Genomic DNA, 12,698 nt, shown 5'->3' on the forward strand with positions numbered 1-12,698 from the left:
GTGAGTGAGATGTGTAGCCGTTTTAAAATCAGTCCCGCAAAGTATAATACAAAATTTGGTTGAAATTTGATAAAAAATGATTTACTATTTGGCTAGGGCTGGCGCATACCTCGGGCAAAGATTTAGCCTCATACGGCAAAGTATACCTCAGAAAGGACGACACTTCCCCTGTGATTGTAGTCAAAACCGAAGGTCAGGTTCACCAACTCTCAAATGCTGCATGACTCATATTGGCAATGTTAATTAATTTAATATTTGTAAACTTAAAACTATCTATATACACACAAACAATTTATATAATAACCCTACACTATACAAACCACTACAACTATCATTATAATATTACACAATACGAAACACAAACACAAATTAAAATCAGTATGAATATTAAAATTTGTATGCACACCAACAATTGCCTCCTCAAAAACCTATTATGTCTAATTCTAGCCTTGAAAATGAACTGTAAATCGATTTCACTAGTTGAGTTGGTCGGTCAGTTGCCTGCCACTAGAAGGATCTATCTCTTGTTTTCCACATTTTACAATATTTTACAATCATGGTTGACTTACAAGCTATTGATGAAATAGACAACTTAGAATGGGCGTACTCTGTTGAATGTGACTCCACAGATTTCTCGCCACACACAAATATAAATAAAAATGATTTAAAAATAGTATCACAGAATATTTGTAGCATTTACAGTAACTTTGATGACTTTCTACTCACCTTAACAAGTTTTTCTTTCGAAATTGACATAGTAATTTTTACAGAATGTCGCCTAAACCCTCTAAAACCCGTACCTCAAATAAACGGATACAACTACTTTACCACAACTTGCCCACATAATCAAAACGATGGAGTAGTAGTGTACGTGAAAGACAATTTGAAACGAAAAGTAAAAGAGTTAAAGCTACCACAAACGTCATGTCTTCAGGTAGATGTTTTAAATAATTCAATCTTATGTATTTATCGATCACCCTCAGTACCCAATGCAGATTGTTTCATAAATTCTTTAAGTTCATACATAGAAAATTTAAGCACCAACAATAATGTGATTATTGCTGGTGATATAAATATTAACATACGACCGAAGTTTCCGGAATCAACATATGAATACAACAATAAAATAAACTATCTCAATATGCTATCATCTTTTGGAATTCATGCAGGACATACTTTCGCGACGCGAAAAAAAACTTGCCTCGACCATTTCATGCTTAAATTGAAAAATAACGAGAAGGCATTTATTGCTATAATACACACTTCTATAACTGACCATTTTACAACATTTCTTTCTATATCCAAATTTCATAAAAAACAAAAGGCAGTCAAATCTCAGACGAAATTAAACTATGAGAACGCTCTTAAAGATTTACAACTTAAAAACTTATCTGAACTACTACTAAAAATCGATCCAAACGAAGTAGCGGACGCTTTAATTAATAAAATACACTCTGCAATACAGAATAACACTACAATAGTTACAATTCCTAAAAGCAAACGAATCATAAAGCCTTGGATCACTACAGGTATTCTGCGCTGCATTAAAAATAGAAACAAAATGCAAAAACAAACAAAAAACGATCCGCATAATGATGTTCTAAAAATTACATACTGTAGATACAGAAATTACTGTAATAATCTTATAAAAAAACTAAAACGAAAACACGACAGGGAAACATTAGCCAAATCGGTAAACGACAATAGAAAACTATGGCAAAATATTAAAAAAATTACTTATACAAATAAAAACAAAAATACAGACACAGACCTAATAAATAAATGCTTATCACCTAAAGACTCTGCAAACTTGGTAAACAACTACTTTGCTAACATTGGGAAAAATCTAGCACAGAATATAAAGTCACTGACAGATAACGCTACAGAGAAATTACTGGACGATCTCCCAAAGATGGCAAATTCTTTTGTGCTCCTAGATACTGACAACTGTGAGGTAGATGACGTATTAACAAATCTCAAATCGAATAGTGCTCCAGGTTGGGATAACATTCCAATAAAATTTCTAAAATATGCCAGGTATGAAATTGTCCCTATATTAACTTATCTTGCTAACCTATGTTTCCAAAAAGGTATATTCCCGACAGCTCTTAAAGCATCCATTATTACCCCAATTTTCAAGGGTGGAGAGAGTGACGATGTAAGTAACTACAGACCTATATCTGTTCTGCCTGCTATCTCTAAAATAATTGAAAAACTGCTTAACATTCGGCTATTAAATTATCTCAGCAAATTTAATATCTTATCTCCTTCACAATATGGTTTTCAACGAGGTAAATCAACAGAAGATGCTATAACTGACTTAAGCACTTTGGTCACAGAACAATTAGATGCCGGCTACAGATGTTTAGGAGTATTTTTGGACCTCAAAAAAGCTTTCGACACCGTCTCTTTCTCCATCCTTGAAAAGAAATTAGAATCAATTGGTATAAGAGACACACCACTGATGCTCTTAAAAAATTATCTCTCAGATCGGAAACAAAAAGTTAAAATAGGAAATTGTATCAGTGATGACGTCCAAGTGTCATATGGTGTCCCACAGGGCAGCGTTTTAGGACCTACATTATTCTTGATCTATATCAACGACCTATGTAATATGAAAATAAACGGAGCAAAAGTATTTTCCTACGCAGACGATACTGCTGTAGTTTTCACTGGTGAATCGTGGGATAACATTAAAATAGATGCTGAAATTGGATTGAAAAGTATAGGAAAATGGCTAAAAAACAATCTCCTCTCACTAAATGCTTCTAAATCTAATTATATGTGCTTTAGTATAAATAATCGTCGCCAACTGGACAGTGGACAGTGACTTTAACATCCGAATACACGACTGTGAAAGCAGTTCTACACCTAATTGTAACTGTCCCAAGTTGGAGAAAGTTTCACAAATAAAGTACCTTGGAGTTATTCTAGATGACAAACTATCATGGCACCCTCACCTAGATCAAGTCGCATGTAGGGTCAGAAAGCTCAGCTGGATATTCAGGGCACTGAGGCACATTGCACCACCCAAATCACCGGAATTAAAAAATAACGACCTACTTACCACAATATACTTGGCTTTGGTGCAATCTGTCTTAGTGTACTGTATTCCAGTCTGGGGTGGAGCAGGAAAGACCAAATTCCTGGATTTGGAAAGAGCCCAGCGTGGCCTTTTAAAAATAATGTATTTTAAAAAAAGAAGGTTCCCAACTAGTATGCTTTACAAATTATGCAATCGCCTGTCTGTGAGAAAACTGTACATTCTCCAAATTGTACTTAAAAAACACAAAAATATTGATTTTGATGCAAAAATATTAACAAAGAGGAGAAAATACAACTTGGCAACCATTCCTAGAACAAAAACTACTTTTGCAATCGCACAGTTCCCAACACGGTCTGCGTACCTATATAACAAGCTGGATAAAGAATTGGACATTTATAATAAGCCTTTTCATGAATGTAAAAAGACAATTATTAACTGGTTACAACCACTAAGCTTTGAAGACACAGAATACTTATTGAATCGCATACAATAACTTAATAAATAACTACTGCTTAAATCATAATAATACCTATCTATATATTACACCCGGCTTACACACACACATTCACACACACACGCACGCACACATACACACACACACACGCACGCACACGCACACACACACACACACACACACACACACACACATACACACACACACATTGTTATCTTTATTAAAAACTATGTTTTAATTATAAACTTTAAAATCATCTTATATTATGTAATGCTATAGAAGAGCGGAGTCACCTGCTACAGGCATTGCATGCTTAAAAGGTGATTCCAACAACTTTGTTTAATTGATTTACCTTTTGTTACCAATAAAGATATTTTGTATTTGTATTTTTGTAAAGATTTAGCCTCGCGTTTACAGCGAGAGAACGCAGCCAGCCTTTTGGGCACCTTCCCCAGTGACGGTGGCGATCTGGCTCCCATCTTCTATTGACTCCGGTAGGTAGTTAGTTTTATTGTTATTAAAAGTATTAAGGACTATTTTGAACTAATTACATTGAGACTAAACACTAAACCGGTGAAAAGGCATTAATTAATAGACATATCCTTCCATCCAAAGGTTAACTGGCAGGAATTGCTTTAATAGATGAGACCGCGAATTGTACGTAGGTATGTGTAACCTTTTTGTAACTGTGACCGTGCTTTTTATGTACAAATAAAGTATATATTATCAAATCTTAAACGGGTCACGATGATAGGGATTTTTAAAATCTAAAACTAAATTTAGTTCATGTTTTTTTTTCAAATGAAATAAAAGGGGTCACCAATCTCACTAGATTTCAGCTACTCTTTACTTTCAGCAAACTTCATCCTTGAACGGAAAAGAAGTTTTAATTTAATTACCGTGTTTCGATGTTGCTTGCATCACTCAGTTTTATATTACACAGGTTTGTACAAGGTAATCATGGATGTGTTTTAAAAATATTTTCATCATGATGACACCCGATAGATGAGGACATACCACCACCGACACATAAGCAATTAACAATCCTTAAGCGCTTGCCTGTCAAACATCTGTCAGATCCATAAAAGTTACGTATGATTTGACAAACCAGCAACGCTTAAGGATGGTTAATAGTTAATGTTCGGTGGTGGTAGCCCCGGAGGAAACATTCCGTGGGACGCCGTTCAGCCCGGTGGACCGACAACGGCAATCTTTGGATGAGATTTGCCTTGTGCTAACTGTAGTGGCACTTCTATGCAGAGGCTTTGGCCCAGCAGTGGACCATTACGGGCTAGTTATGACAGGCCTGTGTCACTCCGCGCATGGGCGGCGCAGGCGCCAGCCTGGCGCCTGCCCCATCGATGGGGCAAATCTAGTCGGCTGCCGCAAGCGGAAGACGATACACGCGCGCGCTATTTGTTCCTATTTCGTACTAGTTTATAAATGTCGTATTTAGGTATTTATTAAAAATTATGAATAGAAAAATGGACATAAAAAGAAAAAAAGCAGCAAAAAAATACTGTGCCGTATTTAATTGCTTAAATACGGATCGTGATCCAAATTTAATTTTTTTTAGATTACCAAAAGATGCTGACAGGTAAAACTAATCTAAGGGCGTCTTGCACAACAAAGTTAAATAAAATTAAATAGTTTGTCTCTTGCTCTGACAGTATAATGTCAGAGCAAGAGGTCATAGATTTAATTTTATTTAACTTTGTTGTGCAAGACGTCCTAAGTATTTTATTGATTTCTTCTACGTTCCTTATTTGAAATGAAATTAATCCGAACTACAAACCCTTTTTTTTCTCCACGTTGAACAAAGTCTATTCCAATTTTGTTTTCGTTAAAGTATTAAATTTACAGACACAACTACCTTCAAAATGCATTAATGAATCGATTATAAAATGTGCGCTGAGTGGGATTAGTGCTTAACGAAACTAACACGTTCTGTATCATAATATAAATTATATCCATAATATAAATTATAACCAAAAAAAAACATGTTTTCACAAAATTAAATGTTTTAGGTATTCATACATATTTTATGTACTTCAAAATATCTTAACTATGAAATTGTTATTGTTTTTACTGGTTATTTCCAATAGAAAAAAAGTTTGGAATAGCTTTGTATTCTAAATTCAAATTAATTTTGTTTTAAAACATGACATTCTTTTTACAAAGTCAGTCCGTTGCTTAGTAAACGTTGTAGTCTGTGGTGCTGAGGCAACCCTAAGGTGGCTTCTTTTTCAATGCGTATAACCACGTATAACTTATTAGGCACCGTAGTCCAGTGAAATAAGGCGCATATTCCCTCAAAAATTAACGCGATCTAAATTAGATCTTATTGCTTATGGGATGGAGTCATATTTCTTTGCAGGCCATTGCGAAGATGGGCTTCTGTACCTGGTACTAGTTATTATTCTGTGGTTATGATGACTGACTAGTTAATCTAGGTATGTGCAAAAGGTACTAAAATGTTTAAGTACTATAAACAAGAAGTAACAAAGTAAAAATTAATGCTTAAATGGACCGACTGGAATGCCTTTTTCAAACTGTAATTATACAGAGTAAAAATCAGTGAACCATTCCGAAATTGACTATGCTATTCCTCTTCATTGTACGGTTTTTAACGTTATTTCATTCAGATACTTCCACTTTATATTAAATCTCCGGTGAAATCCTCAAAAAGTTTGCGATCCTACCGCACCCAGCGAAGCGCGAATGTAACTTTTTCTTTTCGTAGGTATTTTTTTCCTACAACCTACGAAATACGAAAAATTCTCCTTGTTACGTGGCTCATGATGAATATATTACCGACATGTTTAATGTTTATCTTCAACGAACATGTTGTACGCGTTTTTTTTTCAAAGGGTAGTTCGTTTGTTTTTAATTAAGTATATGTATAATGAGCCGTTTTCCTTGACAGCTGTCAGTTGAGCTTTTGGGTAAGCCGATAGATGGCGTGAAAACGCAGTGTACCAACTGTCAAAAATTACATAGAGAGCAAAGAGTACTAAACTCAGAATAAGAACTCACTAGTTGTGATTAAATGTCGGGTGGTAGCGCGAGCCATCCTTCCGAGGCTCAGACTGCATGTGGCTTGGGATAGTGCTAAGTATTCTGTGAATAGTTCTACCCGCGCCGTCACGTAGTGTTCTTTTCTCTATGCGCGCCGTTTGAACGGGTGCTGCGTGCGAGAACTGATTTTCTATTTTTATTTATTGTATGATCCTAAATAAGATCCCAAAGAAATACTTACAAGACAAGATGAGAATGTGTGCCGTCGCAACTTGTAAAAATAAAGGACATCATAAATTTCCAAATGATGAAAGCCAGGCGCAACAATGGATAAATGTGCGACTCGGATAAATGTGCGAAAAATTGATTGGAAACTGCGAAAACATTCAACGAAGCAACAGTGACATCGACATCATAGAGAAAATAATACTACAATTCTACCTACCTACGTCACTTTCACATTTCGTTAGCCTCACAGAATAACATATTGTGTTCTGAGGGTTTGAAAGTTGGTACAACCCCAGACAACGCCATCTATTTCTCCAAAAAGGAACTTTTTTTTTTTTAACAAACGCCTCATTATGAACTTATTGTTATCTGTACCTATATATAACATGTCTGATTTTATTTACTTACGCTTTTGCGAGGCCGAATAAAATGTTCTGTATTATTAAATTTTTTGGTCTAAGACAAGTAAATAAATAATAACATACGCTGAGTTGCAGAAAGGAACTTTAAGCTAATGATGACCTTAAATGTAATTACCTGCCTTGCTTTGACAGTATACGGACAGAAAGAGACAGACATAGATTTAATGCCGACATTAGCTTAAAGTGCCTTTCTGCAACTCAGCGATAATTATGTAATATTATATCGGTTGTTATTGTAGGTAGCTCGTACCTAACATATAATATTATGTAAGTGTACAGAAGAACCCCTGCCCAGAAATGGGTCTATTTCTGGGCAGGGGTTCTTCTGTACACAGCTTGGATTCCTGGCGGGCAAATTGCACTTAAAGTTTAAAAAAATAATAATTTGTTAGTCATCAACGAATGAACCTACATTAGATGAAGCCAAATTCGGGCAAAGCCATTTCCTCTGGAAGGAAGGGGAAACTGCCCTTAACGCGCTTCCTGAGAGCAGTGGGGTTAGGTACTTTCTAAAGCAACGAACGAACGAACTAGAAGTGTCAGAATCGGCACAATTTAGAGAAAAAAACCCCCATATTTTACTCTTAATTTTTTTACTTTTTTTCAAAGTTAAGCGCTTCATAAGAGCAGGGGAGTCACTCTCTAAAGCAACGAAAGAACGAACAATAATTGCAACGCAATCGGCACAATTTAAAAAAGAATAATTTCCCATCGTGACCTACAAAGTTTCACACGACATAGCACTAGCACCCTAGCACACAACAATTTTACTCATTTTAGTTGTAATATTTAACGGTTAGTTTGTACGTATCTATTGTTTATATGATAAATGCATTTATATAAAAAACACGCACTCACGCCTTGTACAAATGTACTCCCTTGCGGGGTAGGCAGAGGTGCATTGCTGCACCCACTTTTCGCCAGAGTGTTATGTTAGTCCCAATGTAATAGGGGGCGGGCCTATTGCCATTTTACGGGCACATTTATATTTTATGCAGAAACATATTATTATGTAGGGGGAGGGGGTAGTTTAATTCGGGAGAATCGGGCAACAGGCTACTTGACTCAAATCAAGTTCAGGACAATAAATGAGTATTTATTGCAATATTGAATTTACGAAACCAAAATATATTGATTTGGGCTACTTAAACTCCAGGATGGTTGCATAATTTCAATTTTAAAATTATATTTTTTTATTATTATTTTGAACCCTGAAAACGCTATCGGCCATGTTGTGACGTCAGCTGCTTCGTGCTGTGTCCAGAGCTTTAAGTGTAGTGGTATCTTCAACTCATCATCATAATCATCAGTCTATAGCAGTCCACTGCTGGACGTAGCCTCTCCCAAAGCACGCCACTGGATGCGATCTTTAGCTTTCCGCATCCAATCATAACCAGCAGCCTTTCGAAAGTCGTCACCCCACCTAGCCGGAGGGCGTCCCACACTACGTTTGCCTAGTCGCGGCCTCCTCTTCAGAACACGTTTACCCCATCGGTCATCGGTTCTTCGGCAGATGTTCAACTGTGATAAATGAATGATTTGCTCCTGATGTGACGTCAGAAGTGTCACATCAGTCCACACCATAGACATTTTTAAAACAAATATGACTGAGAGCGTTTTCGCCTGTTTCCGAAAAGTAAAACTTTAAAATTAAGTTTTGGGATTTTCTAGGTCCGAAAAAATATAGAGTATTTTTTTGATCTAATAGAGCAATTATCAATCATATGAGACCTTCTTTTAAAAGGGTCAAGTAGCCTATTTAACCAAGCTACCTAATATCCATATCATCCATAAGTTCTCTATTCATGTATTACGGATGGAACAAAGGTATTGTTCTCAGTTTTCATTGATTTTCAAGCCTTTGAATACTCCCAGTAATAACTAGAATCCTCATTGGGTGAAATACCAATAAATTCCGGAATAAAAACTATCCCATGTGGTCAAGTTAATAAAGGCAAATGAAAATACAAAGCAATTTATACATGCATAATATCTAGATATTTCTTAGGTCTCTGATTTTTTGTAATTATAGTTAGGAACACTTCAGGTAGTCACAATGTACAGGACCCTAATAAATTGATCAATCTATACAAATCTATTGTACTTATAAATTGTTACCGTACTTCAGTAATTATTTATTGAGAAAACTTCTAAGGGACTTCCAAATCAAAGGCTATTCATTTGAGCTCTAAAGAGGCCATTAAGCTAACCAGAGTCCTTTGATTTTAAATATAAAGTGTCGAGATTTTGCGGACCAAAATATACTTTTCTCCATTATTTATAAATAATGGAAAAAAAATATTTCGCTACAGTACGTTTTCTTGTTATTGAATTAAATTAAATTGGTCTTACGCGAAATCGAATTAATTGAAGGTAGCTATTAGAACTTAATCAATAAAATTTACACGCTACGTGTCAGTTTGAGTGCCAATTTCTCCATAGTAGGTTATCTAACCGACACGGATTGATTTATAAATTAAACGTCATCTCCATATAAAATTCATGACAGATGTGTCAAAAGTCAATCACTTCTCCCTGGTTACGTTCTAACCGACTATGAAGAAATTGGCACTGAGTATGGAATGCAGCGCTTTAAATATGCTGGTAGAGATTTACTAAATTTTTTAAAGTTTTTTTTCTTTCTTGACAGTAATTTGTTTTTGAGGTTCAGTGATCGCGTACCGACAAAGTTGGAGAGGCGGCAGTAAGCCAACTTTAATTAGACCTCTGAAAGTCTCTTCAAATGAAATTTTATAGCTAATGGAAAAAACATTACGGATTTTGCCCCGATAAATTATGTTATCAAAGTATCTATTATTTTTGTCTGCATAAACTTGCTTGGAAAGGTAATTTATAATTGATTAATGTGTTGAAAGTAATTATCTAGGTATATCAAGACTAGTATTGTTTCTGTAGGGAATTAACACTGGTGATCATGAATTTCTCTACATATATTATAGATTTGATAAGCTAAGTACATGTACAGGGTGTTAACTTGATTGCGTTGGAGCGGGAAATGGTAGATACAGCTGAGGTATTCAACTTCAACTTTTTCAGGATTACTTAAACAATAGGACCCAACATGTCAAAATAGGTTCCCATCTGAGTAGCGAACAACCAGCTGGTCAAGGATACGGAGTTCCTCAAGGCAGCATATTGGGTCCTACTCTGTTTCTTATTTATATCAACGACCTCTGTGCCTTGACAACTCTGCGTGGCACCATAGTCTCATATGCTGACGACACAGCTCTATTGTTTTCAGCTGATAACTGGGATGAAGTATTTAGAACTGCTCAGGAAGGTCTTAATTTGGTTACAAATTGGTTGCAGGAAAACTACCTAACATTAAATGCAGAAAAAACTAAATTTCTAACGTTCTCCATTCGCTCCAACATACAACCCGATCATACATTTAGTTTAACAGCACACTCTTGCCATTCAAACTCATCTTCCAACGACTGTAAATGCGTATCACTACAAAAAACGGAAACAATCAAATACCTAGGCGTTCTGATAGACCAGCATCTGAATTTCAAGCCCCATATTAATTTATTAACAAGTAGAGTCCGAAAGTTAATATATGTGTTTAAAAACCTGAGGCATATCGCTCAACCGCATATTTTAAAGAGAGTGTATTTTTCCCTGTGTCAATCGCTTATAAGTTATTGTATTACCTCCTGGGGTGGTGCTCCTAAGACGAACCTTCTACCTCTTGAAATCGCCCAAAGAGCAGTTCTCAAGGTCTGTACTTTCAGAAACTTTCTGTATCCCACACACCTCTTGTACGAACATTGCCAAGTCCTATCAGTCCGCCAACTCTTTATCCTCCAATCAATGTTAAAACAACATTCTTCTGTGCATCAACTGATTCAAAAACCCCCGAAAAGACGACAGTTTAAAATTTACCAACAAAATACAATTTTTAAAACAGTATTCGCCAAGAGATTCTTTCCTTTTACAGGTCCTTTTATCTATAATAAATTGAACAAAATACTAATGATTAACAACTTAATAAAACATAAAGCTAAATTCGTTATCACAAATTATCTACTTAATCTATCATACTCGGAGACTGAAAGCATATTAGAAATAGTGCAGTAGACACTACTAATTTTATTTTGTTTTGTGCCTAGTCTATTATGTTTTTACACAAAACAAATTTCCTCAGAAAACACACACACACACACACCCACCCACACACACACACACACACACACACACACACACACACACACACACACACACACACACACACACACACACACACACACACACACACACACACACACACACACACACACACACACACACACACACACACACACACACACACACACACATACACACACACACGCACGCGCACAGACACCCACGCACTGGTTATAAAATTAATTTAAATTATTATTTGATTTTGTGTTCTATTTTTGTTTATTTACCAGTAAGGCCCTAATCTGGAAGAGAACTGTTTTCTGAAATACAGATTTATATCTAGTTCGGAAAACAGTGCTCAATATAATTTGTACGTATGTTTTTGGTGAAATAAATAAATCTCTTTAAATCTCTTTAGATGATACTGAACACGATAAGACATTAAAAAACGTATTTTATTTGCTTTAAGCTGACCAACATAAAAAAGTTTTATTTAGTTAATTTTAAAATTTCATAGCCACCCTATTCATGTTTAGGTACGTTTGACAGAATGATCATGAACTTGAAAGCCAAGGTCAAGGCCAAAAAAATCAAAGCCAAGGTCAATAAAAAAGTATGCGTACATCAGCACCACACTTGGAGCCACATCGTCAAGGTACCTACCGAGATTTTGGGTACTCAAAGTACCTACCTACCCAATCCATTGTAGACATTTCATTTTACTCCATACGTATCACTTTATTGATACACAATAATTATCTTTTATGAATACAGAAGAGTTTCATTTTATGCTTCATAACATAGGTCACACGTATTCACAGCACAGCACAATATAAAACGAGATGAGGAACAAGGCTTGGTAATCAAAAGATAGAATTGTAGGTTTGTAGGTACTTTTTCCCTTTTAGGTAATAATTGTAAAAAATGATTGTAAACAAGTAAACAACAATGACTGACTGACAGACTAGATCCACAGAGAAGGTAATGACTATCATAAATACTCGATGGTTATGATACGCGAGATTGTTATTATTCTACTGGTATTCAAAGTGAGGCCTTACTTATTATGAGGATTTCCGTACTATTCGTCATCAAAGACGTCTCAATCGCAAGTACACAACACAAATCGAGATGAGCGAGTGTAAGTAAACCAATTCGTCATTGAAGTAGACCCTGTTATCATCCTGTTATGCATTGTGGTCTTTTATCTTTAGCTGCGTACAGACCGGCCAAACAAACGCCAACGAACGGGTTTTGTTGACCTTCGTTGCTCAATCTGCCCCTGTATTATGTATGATAAATGTCCGTCGGTGGGCGTTCGTTGGGCCGGTCTGTACGCATCTTTAGGTAATAAAAGAAAAATAAAACGTGGTGAGTATCA

Source organism: Plutella xylostella, chromosome 21, assembly GCF_932276165.1.
Source record: "Plutella xylostella chromosome 21, ilPluXylo3.1, whole genome shotgun sequence".
Taxonomy (NCBI): domain Eukaryota; kingdom Metazoa; phylum Arthropoda; class Insecta; order Lepidoptera; family Plutellidae; genus Plutella; species Plutella xylostella.